The sequence below is a fragment of the Zingiber officinale genome, chromosome 2A (assembly GCF_018446385.1).
Source record: "Zingiber officinale cultivar Zhangliang chromosome 2A, Zo_v1.1, whole genome shotgun sequence".
In the NCBI taxonomy this organism is placed as follows: Eukaryota; Viridiplantae; Streptophyta; class Magnoliopsida; order Zingiberales; family Zingiberaceae; genus Zingiber; species Zingiber officinale.
Window position 1 is genome coordinate 16,352,256 of NC_055988.1, and position 11,673 is coordinate 16,363,928.

The window sequence follows — 11,673 nt, forward strand, 5'->3', positions numbered from 1 at the left end:
TGAATGGTGAGTAAGTGCCTATCACTGGTTACTTGTCTTTCACTGGAAACATTAGGAATTCAAATTTGATGACGACTTGACTAGGACATGGATTAAAACTTGAAGGGTGTTGAGTTACTTTTACACTGTGCACAAGATTCTTATGCTTGAACCATACTTTACTTGTTTCCATGATCATGCTTGTTAATGAAACTTTTTGATAGAATTAGGAAAGTGCACTAGGTTTTATGAATGTGTTGTAGAACATATGAATTTAGACTGCAGCATTTTGCTTGAGGACAAGCAAATGTTAAAGTCTGGGGGTGTGATGTGCGTAGATTATATACTCTTTTATGCATATTTTTACGCACATTTACATACTTTGAGCATGCTTGATCTATGCATTTTTATACTTTCAGCTTTCCTTTTAGCATATTTACTCTTTTGGTTCGGAGATCTGCTTTTTGTGCATTTTCTGTACACAGGAGTCGAAATTGGTGAAGATTATGCGTCCTCGGGCAAGCTTGGAAGTAATTGAAGGGAGAGAGCATCAGGCCGTGTACCACACATGGTCGTGTAGTCTTAACAGGAAGGGAAGAGGACATGGCCGTGTGAATCTCACAAGGCCGTGTCTTGATTTGAAGAAATCAGAGCAGATGCCTTACATGGCCGTGTGCATCTACACGGCCATGTGAGGTTTCCAGAGGCCAAGCAGGTGGTGGCCGTGTGAATCTACACGGCCGTGTGAGGTTTCCAGAAACCAAGCAGGTGGTGGCCGTGTGCACCACACGGCCGTGTAGCACTTCCAGAGAAGGAGTGTGGAGTCACACGGCCGTGCAGCTTTGGCAGAGAGGGAACTGGACATGGCCGTGTGAATCTCACACGGCTGTGTCGTGGGGCCGTGTGGCGCCCGATTTCCTCCTCTATTTAAACCTTCCTTCATGAATTGAAAGGGGATCTCTCCCCTTTGGGAGAAGGCAAGATTTGGTGGTTTCCTCCCATTCTTGGGAGGATTTCTGGGCGATTCTAAGGGAGTTCTTGACGATTTCGACTCGGGAGCGAGGATTGGATCCGAAGACGAGGCTTTCTTCATAGATAAGTTTTCTCTTTCCCCCTCTTCTTGGTTTCTTGGATTGGGGATTTAAGAAATGCTTGTAATCTTTACTTCTTCGGGTTTTCTTCCTCGATTCATGGAGTAGATCTTGTATTCTAGGATTAAGGGAGTATTTGTATGATGGATTGATGTAATTTCTTATGGATTTGCCATTTTCTTGTTTCAATGACATTATCTTGCTTGTATCAATTAGATCTTGAATGATTAATGGTGATTTGTGTTTAATTCTCATTCTTGATTGATTGTTTGGATTTCTTGTGGACTTGGTAGAGATAAACTCTCACTCGATCATCCGAGGGATCCACGTGACAGGTGCAAGCCCGTGTAAGGACGTTTGAGAGATAATCTTGAAGAGGAAATAGGAATATTCAAGAGAGTAGGATGGATTTTGTGATTAGTTCCTTGTATCTTGATAGATTAATAAGTTGTGGGCTTCTATGTTGATATCCGAGGAAGGCATAGTAATAGGTGCGCTTCTGTGTAAGGACAACGTAGGTTCACATCTAATTGATCATATTTAGATACATTTCTCAGTCCTTAGCCGGTTATCTATTGCAAAAGAGAACCGACAACTTTCTACAAGTGTTTGACAATTGAGGGAAAAGAATTGGTGAACCATTTACATTCAAGAAATCTTACAAAGAAACCGAAACTCCTAGAATCTCCCTTTATTATAACCCAAAACACTAAACTCTTGTTTGTTGATCTTTAATATTAGATTTGTTTACCTTCACTTTGCATTTGAAACGATTGGATAGTTGTTTAGCTAATTCGCATTGAGACATTCCTAGTGCTTATTCCAGTCCCTGTGGATACGATAATCTTTTATATTACTTGCGACATTTCCGTACACTTGCGGAGCGTAACAATGGGAAACTACTGCCTTTCGCTGGAGGCCGTCGCCCGGGAGGACATCAAGACCTTCCCCCGTCCCCATCATGACCACGACACCCGCCCACTAGCCAACAAGAACCACCTCCGCTAGAACAGCGGCGGGCACTCCAAGTGAATGGCGGCGGTTCTTAGTGGAGACGCCAGGGCGGTGGGCGGGATCGAGGAGAAGTACGTACTGGATCACGAGCTTTATCGCAGGGAGTTTGGAGTCACCTACCTCTGCCTGGACCATTTCACCGGGGAACTGCTCGCTTGCAAGTCGATCTCGAAGAGGAAGCTGCGGACGGCGGTTGACGTGGAGGACGTGCGGCGGGAGGTCGCGATAATGCGGCACCTGCCGAGGAACTCCAACATCGTGAACCTACGGGAGGCGTGCGAGGATGACGGAGTCGTGCATTTGGTCATGGAGCTGTGCGAGGGCGGGGAGCTCTTTGACCCCATTGTGGTGAGGGGCCACTACTCAGAGCGCGCGGCAGCTGTGGTCATGAAGACCATTGTTGAGGATGTCTTCATGATCCGTGAGTTCCTTCCTCAGTTCCTTGTGTTGGAATTGGCAGCAACTTGGACGGAGAAGGGAGGATGCCTTCTCCTGCTCCTCCCTTCTGAGATGGACTACGAAGCCCTGCATAATGGACATTGATGAAGCCGGAAGAGGCGCCATTTTGGGTACACTTATTTTCTCCTTCATCCCCCATTTCCTCCCTTCTTTCCTAGTATGATCACTTGATTTCACTGTGTATTTCATTGACAAAGAACGATCATCATCTATCGGTTTAGGTCCCATGGTGTATGGCTGCTTGTACTGCGCGAAGTCCTACCAAAAGACCCTCGCCACTTTGAACTTCGCAGGTACAAATCGTCCTCATCTTCTACTGCTTGCTGATTTTTTCCCCCTTTGATGAAGTGTCTTCTTTCTAATTAGAGAAGCTTGGACCAGTTGAAGTTTCTGTGTAGGTACGGATGTGGGCACATTGATTTAATCCTGTGATTAGGTTCAGAATAGATAATTAACATAACATTTCTTCCACTGATACTGTCTTTATCTGATTATTTTGTGTTGCTAACAATGTGGTGCAGCCGTGGAACTATCTATGCTAGTGTTGTCTTCTAAAATAGTTCGTGTATTGTCGTTAATGTTGTTCTAAGGAAAGAATTTATCTCACAATTCATTGTTTACTTAACATTTTGTTCCTTGCATTTCGCTAAGTTAGTTTGCTAAAACAAAAGAACACTTCGTAAGAATGTTTTCCTTATTTTCTCCTCCTTGGTAATATTTTAAGAACTATTGGCAATGCACTTATTGAGATTGTTTTCATGTCTACTTTGAATATTTTGATCGCTGAGTGTCTGGAATGAGAAGATTAAGTTCATAATGTTATGAATGGAGTGAACTATTGGCAATGGCACTGCTTGAACAAGAAGCAATTTTTGTTCAGTAGAGTTGAGGGAGAGTTTTATTTTTACTGTATTCATCTATTTATTTTAGTCTTAAAGTTCTCCTGGTTAATGAAGTTAGAATGATTAGTTACCATATGAATGCATACTAATGATCTTCATTTTTGTTGAGTCTCATTAATGATCACTTCCATTCAATAACATAACTTGGAGTTTAGTTTTACTATAAGGGTGTGCTCTACTTATTTTTTTTCTCTTTTTACCCCAATTCTAGGGGAAAAATTTTCTGAGATAGTTGGAAGCCCTTATTACATGGCTCCAGAAGTTTTAAAACGGAATTATGGACCAGAAATTGATATATGGAGTGCTGGAGTTATACTCTATATCTTACTGTGTGGAGTTCCACCATTTTGGGCTGGTAAGCTTTCTATCAATAAGTCCATTTTGCACACTTCATTATTTGTTCTACCACTTTCTACAAATAAGTTACTTATTGTCTACTGTAAGCTTTCCATGAATAAATCTATTCTTTATTAGTTCTATCACTTTATGCTAATAAGATACTTATTGTCTATTAATTAATACACTTTTTGTATTTCTTCATATACATTTTCTATCTAACGAGCTATGATTTCTTAATTGCAAAAACTGAACAGGGAGTTGCTCAAGCAATTCTTAGGGGCGTAATAGATTTCAAACGGGAACCATGGCCTAGTATTTCTGACAGTGCTAAAAATTTAGTTTGGCTGATGTTGGAACCTAATCCCAAGCTTCGGTTAACTGCAAAGCAAGTGCTTGGTATGTTTACACTGTATGCTATTTGTTAATATAACTTTAATGGAAGTGTCCCTAACATTTGATAATTTGAGAATTGAGATCATTTTCATTATCTGAGATGGTATCCATATTTCTTTAGCTTATCATCCTGTTCTTGGGTTTTATACTTGGTGTTGTTTTCTTTCTTATGTCGAACTGATGCTTATACATTTTGCCCCCATACAGAGCATCATTGGCTTCAGAATGCAAAGAAAGCCTCAAATGTACCTCTTGGTGAGTTGTCAAGTCAAGACTTAAACAATTTTCACGATGAACAGATTCAAAAGGAGAGCTTTAAGGGTTTGTCTCACTGCAATTAGTAGTTAAATGGGATGTTTTTGATTACAGAGTATAACTTGGTTTGGTTGATTATTCATTAGGTTATTGCTGATCACTTATCTACTGAAGAAGTGGAAGATATTAAAGAGATGTTCAAGATGATGGATGTTGACAATGATGACATTGTATCCCATGATGAACTCAAAACTGGGCTCACTAAATTTGGTTCACATCTAGTGGAGTCTGAAGTGCAGATGCTTATTGAAGCAGTGAGTATATTAGTTAAATTGATTTGGATTGGAAATGGATTAATTAGTTAAATTGCAACTATGAGAAAACTTTGTTGCAATAATTTCTAGTTTGGAATATATTAAGTTCCCAGGAATGATAGATCTATCACTATATGATGTGGTTGAGATAAATGATGAATGTGTCTCTTTTTAAGCATTCAAATTAGTCATCTTGTTACCTGGTGCTCTTACTACTTTTTCAACTATGATTTTTGGTCTTGGTTTACTAATATATTATTTATGTGTTTTTACAGTTTATAAATCTCAAGTACTCCAGAGTTGAAATTGATGAAGTGTGGTTCGAGTGGGCTGAATGCATGCTAGATTACATTTGAGTAGGAAAGGTATTTGATTTTTGAAAACTTTGGATGATGCATGCATTTGCAAGGAATGTAAATTGCGTATATTGTCCCATGTCAATTTCTTTCTGATGGTGATATTCTAGGACTTCTACAGCATGTATAATTCTTCTATTTTTGTTCTTTGCTATAGTTAAGTAGACCAAATGATACTTTTGTTTGACAGATTAGAACAGTGGATGTTTTAACTCAGAAAACTCGGCATTTGAAGGTGAAAAGTGGTGAGATTAGGGAAATGAAAGGCGCAAGAAGAATGGAGCAGTATAGCAAGTTGAACAGATTCTGATTCTCATAATTTAATGTAGCCTCAGCTTGATTTTTGACTCACCATGTTCTACCTTGATGTGTACAATATCTATTAGCTTTTGATGTAAAAAGAATATTTGTGTATTTTATGGATATTGTTGTAAGAAGAATATTTATGTAATTTGTGAAAATTTATGTATTTTATGGATACTGTTGGAAGAAGAATATTTGTGTAATTTGTGAATATTTGTGTATTTTCTTGGATACTGTCGATTTTTCACTGTTTCGGTAATCGAATTTGTGTCGTTAAACAATATTGATATTACATCGGTTTTCCACCGTTGCAAAACCGGTGTCATTAACTAATATTACATCGGTCATATACCGCTGTCAAAACTGGTGTTATTAACATATAATATTACATCGGTTTTACACCCAATGTCGTTAAGTGATACTACACCGGTTATAACCCGATGTCTAAAATGGCAGACCTTTTACATCACCTTCATAGACATCGGTCGAAAATGTAATAGACAGCGGTGGAAAATTGATGTCTATGAGGTTTTTTGTTGTAGTGCGATTTAGCATGTCTAAATCCAAGAAAGGTTTCATATATATGAGGCATGAAATTCAACTTTTGAAGTCTATGTGCTCACGCACAGAAGATGAGAGGATTTGCATAGATGAGATACTTTATGCGTCTGCAATATTATCTATCATGTATGCTATGTTATGTACAAGATCCGATGTATCATATACTTTGAGTGTTACGAGCAGATACTGGTCTGATCCAGGAATGAATCATTGGGTGGCTGTCAAGATGATCCTTAAGTACTTAAAAAGAACTAAGGATATGTTCTTAGTCTATGGAGATGGTGATATAACCATACGCGGATATACAGATGCTAGTTTCTAGACGGACAAGGATGACTCCAAGTCCCAGTCTGGATTCATATTCATATTAAATGGAGGTGCAGTTAGTTGAAAAAGTTCCAAGCAAGACACTGTTGCAGATTCTACCTGTGAGGCAGAATACATTGCAGCTTCGGAAGCAGCAAAGGAAGCAGTTTGGATCAAAAAGTTCGTTACTGAACTTGGAGTGGCTCCATCAATTGTTGAAGCATTACCTGTTTATTGCGACAACACTAGATCCATTGCACAAGTAAAGGAACTGAGGTTTCATCAACGATCAACACATGTGCTTCGTCGTTATCATCTGATCAGGGAGAACATTAGTAGGAAAGAAATACAACTCGAGAGAATTTCCACTGAAAGGAATCTAGTGGATCCTTTGACAAAGGCTCTACCATAAAACAAGTTTGAGAGTCACATCTATTCTTACGGTTTATGACACCATGGCAATTGGCTTTAGACCAAGTGAGAGTGTTAAAATTTAAGGGATGTCCTAAGGTAATCGCCTTATGATTTTTTCTATTTATTTGATAAGTATAGATTCACTATTTGAGTTCATATTATATATTTGATTGTCTTAAATTCATTTACTGAATGTCTATAATATAATTCATAGCATGAGAGAATTTGTGATTGAATCGAAACTAGTGATTATCTCTACATGTACAATTATGAATATATTGAAATTTCCCTAGTCGTCGAATTAATGCATTTGGACATCATCAATTCTATAAGACTAGCACGGGTTATACTCCTTGGTTCAGCAAGCAGTTGTTTTCTCACTAGCTGAAGACATTGGAATTTCAAGAGTTAAACATGGATGTTGGTTACGATAACTAGTTCATTGGAGTGACTCGCTGTAAGACTTCATGTGGTTCTCTACATATATATAGATATGACTGTGAAGTTCTTACTACAACATGAGTGCAAGTTTCCTTCGACTTGAGGTATACAAGTCATCTTGGTCATGGAAACTTATACTTTGACATCTTAAGCAAGCATTTCATTGAGGTGTAGACTCGGGATAATTGGGTATAAGTTGAAGTGTCCGAAGGTTTTTGGATACACAGAGGATTCACCGCTTCTTGCGAGGAGACGTATACCCTATGACCACTCGTTAGGATTATTACTCAAAGTCTTTGGTCAAAGTATCACATGTTAAGAGTGCGAGACTCTTGTACACATGTATAAGTAATTTAAATCAGTAGAACGAAGAAGTATTACTTGGGCTAGGTGTGACGTAATCAGCCTAGTGGGGACAAGACACATAGACCATGTCCTAAACCAAGTGGGTATAAGACGAATGAAAGGAATGAGGCACGACTCACTATAGCTGCTGAAGGGTTTAGAATTAATTCTAAGATCAACTATGATTTTTCGGCTAATTGGGGATCATGATTTACTACTAGGTGTCACTCATGATTGTTCTATAATTAAGAAGTTAATTATGGATGACCAAAATAAACCATATTGGGTCACACGCACTAACGAGTCTTTAAAAGACGTAAAATAAGTTAAAGAATAGGATTCTTAGATCAAGAGATAAATGTTTGGTTGGATCATACATAAGACAAATATGAAAATATTTGTTGCAATGGAAGCGCGGATGAGCCACATCTCTTATGGAAGAGTTGGACCATATTTGGTTTAATTATGAATTAGTCATGAACCAACTTGGTTTAGTTGTGAATCAAATCAAGGGGTTAATGGACTAATTTTTTGTTAAGGAATAATGAGTTAGATTTGGGCTTTCTAATTCAACTAATTAATGAGGGATATATATTGATATGTGATATGGGTTAGGTTTAGTAGGTCCCTGGTGAAAAAGAGAAAGGAGATAGCAGAATTAAGAAAATAGATCAGTATCGGCCGGGATATACCTTAAGAGAGGTAGGCCAATCCTGACCGGGTAATACCTTGAGAAGTATAGTCCAATATCGGCCGAGATAACACGCTTAAGAAAATATAATCCAATATCGGCCGGGACAACAGGTTTAAGTAGATATGGACCACGATCGACCGAGATAACACGCTTAAGAAAATATAAGCCAATATCGGTCGGGATATACCTTAAGAAAGAAAGGCCAATATCGGACGAGATTGTCTGAGCTAACGCATACGAATATAGACTAATATCAGGCGGATGTATATGATCGTCCGGGAATGAACAAATACAAGACCGTACGGGATTTATAATATATTATCGGACGATGAGGACCTGTGTTAAATAAAAATAATAACCCGCCTGTACGAAACCTAGGATCAATCCCGACCAATACAAAACATAGTATAATATCGGGCTGTCCACAACATAGTGAAGACATGGTAACCAGGCAAGGGTGATAAAATATTACTCATAGAACAGGACGAGAATAAACATTTTGGGGATATTTATGAATATCTTTTGAAAATATCTGTTTCATATGATTGTATAATAGGTTGACTAATTTGGCGGGAAGAATGCTTCTAGAATTTTCTGCAGGTACTAGACGACAAAAAGGGTACATCTGGGGTATAAAGAAGATTCCTTAAAAGCTATTTTGTGCAAGTACGTGGCTTACATCATCTCATAACAAACTCTAATAAACCGGGGTCCACTTCATGACTACGGAGATTATATGAAGTGGTATAAAAAGGGGAATCCTCTCCGTTGGCCAAGTATGATCATCTTCATGCTCACACTCACAATCCTAATTTTGAGCTACTGTTTATCTTCTTTTTTCTTCTTCCACACTAAGAGAGATCACTGACTTGAGTGTCAGAGGGCCTAGCCAGGGATTCCCACCCCGGTCTTAGGTCACTGACAATAGTGTTGGTTGGTCTCTTGTGCGTAGGAAACCTTGGAAGCTCCAGATCTCGCCTTGGAAGCTCCAGATCTCGGTTTTCTTCATCAAAGCTTTCCTTTCGTCTTGGGATCTTCACACAAGGAGGGCATCCTATGACTTCATTCTCCCAGATCCGTTTTGGGTTTTTCGGATCGATATTCTATAGGTATTATTCTTCATCAGCAGTAAGTTTTCTCCCAACTTTCCATTTTGTCAGGCTTCTCAGACAAGATCAAATTTGGCGTCGTCTGTGGGAACTTCACCTGAATCTGAGACTGCAAGATGGAAGATACTGGAAAATCGAACCTACTCACTATTATTCATGAAGATCTGGATTTCCTCATCAACACTCATGTACAAAAAGCTTTATAACAACAACAACAACAACAGGCCCATACTGGAGCTACTCTGCCAGTAGCTCATAATTCGACGATTTCGACTACTGAGCACCGAAGGGGAAAGGAGCCGGAAGAAGAAGATCATGCATATTTCCCTCCGACCATTGCTTCTCCGACTAGGCGTCCTCGAGCTTTCCTTCGCACTCCTTTAGAACAGTGAGGACGAAGGCCTATATTTCAGGAATCCTCTGGCGAGGCACCAGACAAAGAGAAGTGCAAAGTTAAGATGATGGTAGCTCGCCGGAAAGAGTTATCTCCCCATTTTCTCAAAGTCTACTGGATGATCCGCTTCCCAAGCGATATCAAAATCTTCAGATCGGCGAGTATACTGGAACTACAGATCCAGAGGATCATTTGTTAAAATTTGAGAATGTAGCACTATTACAACAATTTTCTGATGGAGTAAAGTGTCGGATGTTCCTTACCACACTCGGAGGAGCTGCTCAACGCTGGTTTAAGAGATTGTTTGAGAATTCTATTCGGAAATTTAAAGATTTCAAGAAGGTTTTCTTGCATAATTTTTCTAGCAACAAGAGGTATCACAAAACTCCCTGGAGCTTATTCTCAATTAAACAGGGATCTAAGGAGTCCATCAGAGCCTATATTAAGAGATTCAATCAGGTAGCTATCGATATACCCAATGCTACTACCGAGATATTGGTGAGTGTCTTCTCTCAAGGCATGAATGATAATGATTTTTTTAAGGATCTGGTAAGAAATCGTCCTGCCAATTTTGACTCATTAATCAAGCGTGCTACCGAATTCATTAATGTTGAAGAAGCTCAAGCTGCACGCAAAAAGGAAAATACTACTACTCCTCCTGCTCCTGTTAAGGAGAAGGCCCCTGCTCATGTTCCTCCCCCAAGAGGACCTCGGGTAGTCCCTTCACCCCATCGTCATCCAGAATATCATCCACAAGCGGTACAACATGTGGAGATGCAACAAGAAGCACCAAGAAGATGGTGCACTTATCATAAAACCAGCAGTCATCATACAGAAGACTGTTTCGTTCTGAAAAACAAGAGAGCAAACAGGGATCGCTATCAGAGGTGAAACTACTATCAGCAGTAGTATCCTAGGCAACAAAGTTCACTCAAATTAGAATATCGCCCGGTCGAACCTCAACAGGGTATATCATCAACCCCGGCCGGTACATCTCAAGCGCCTGAGAAAGCTCAGCATGAAGCCGTAATAGCTCGACAAGAAGAAAACAAGAGTAATGCCGCCCGAGGCAGCATTAATATGATAGCGAGCGGGCCCACTGATGGAAATTCCAACAGGGCCAGGAAATCACATGCACGAAGACTCGAGATCCATGTCATAGGATGTAGCATGGAGAGAGCAGCAGGGTCGGAGATTAGTTTTGGGCCTAGAGATCTTGAAGGGGTGGAAACACGTCATGATGACGCATTAATAATCAAGGTCGTGATAGCTAATTACACTATTTCTCGTACCTTTATAGATACTGGTAGTTTTGTGAATATTATCTTCAAAAAAGCTTTTGATCAACTGTAAATTGACCCGAGCGAACTTCAACAGATGGTGACTCCCTTGTATGGATTCACTGGTAATGAGGTACAACCTCTGGGTCAAATAAAGTTGGTCATATCTCTAGGGGAAGAGCCCCTAATGAGGACAAGAAGATCTTACTTTATGGTAGTGGATGGCCCATCTTCCTATAATGTAATACTCGGTCGACCGACCCTGAACGAATTTAAGGCGGTCGTTTCTACTTTTTGCCAAAAAAATTAAATGTCCTGTTGATGACTAGGTCGAGGAAGTACGGGGTGATCAAAAGATGGCTAAAAAATGCTATGTGGAGATAGTCAGGACTGAGGCCAATGCCGCCCGAAAAATGCAAAGAATGGAGGTTAATGTCATTCAAGAAAAGCCACCTGTTCTGGTTTATGAGGAGAAAGAAGAAGTCCAGATACAGACCGGTTGACCTGAAGCCACTACCTATGTCGCGACCGATCTTGACCCTGTGCTGAAAACCGAGCTGGTTCAATGCTTGAAGAAGAATAATGATGTCTTCTCCTCTCTCTCTCTCCCCTCTCTATTTGCCACCATCAACAAGGGGAAGCCCTTCCCTTTGTTGTTGTGACCACCATAAGGAAGAAATCTCTTCCTTGTGTGCTTTTCTTCCTCTTCCTCTTGATCCCTCTT

General features: G+C 39.8%; 1 pseudogene; it reads left to right on the forward strand.

Moving 5' to 3' along the window:
* Window positions 1-1,961: 1,961 nt before the first annotated feature.
* Window positions 1,962-11,452, forward strand: LOC122043564 (annotated as a pseudogene).
* Window positions 11,453-11,673: the final 221 nt, after the last annotated feature.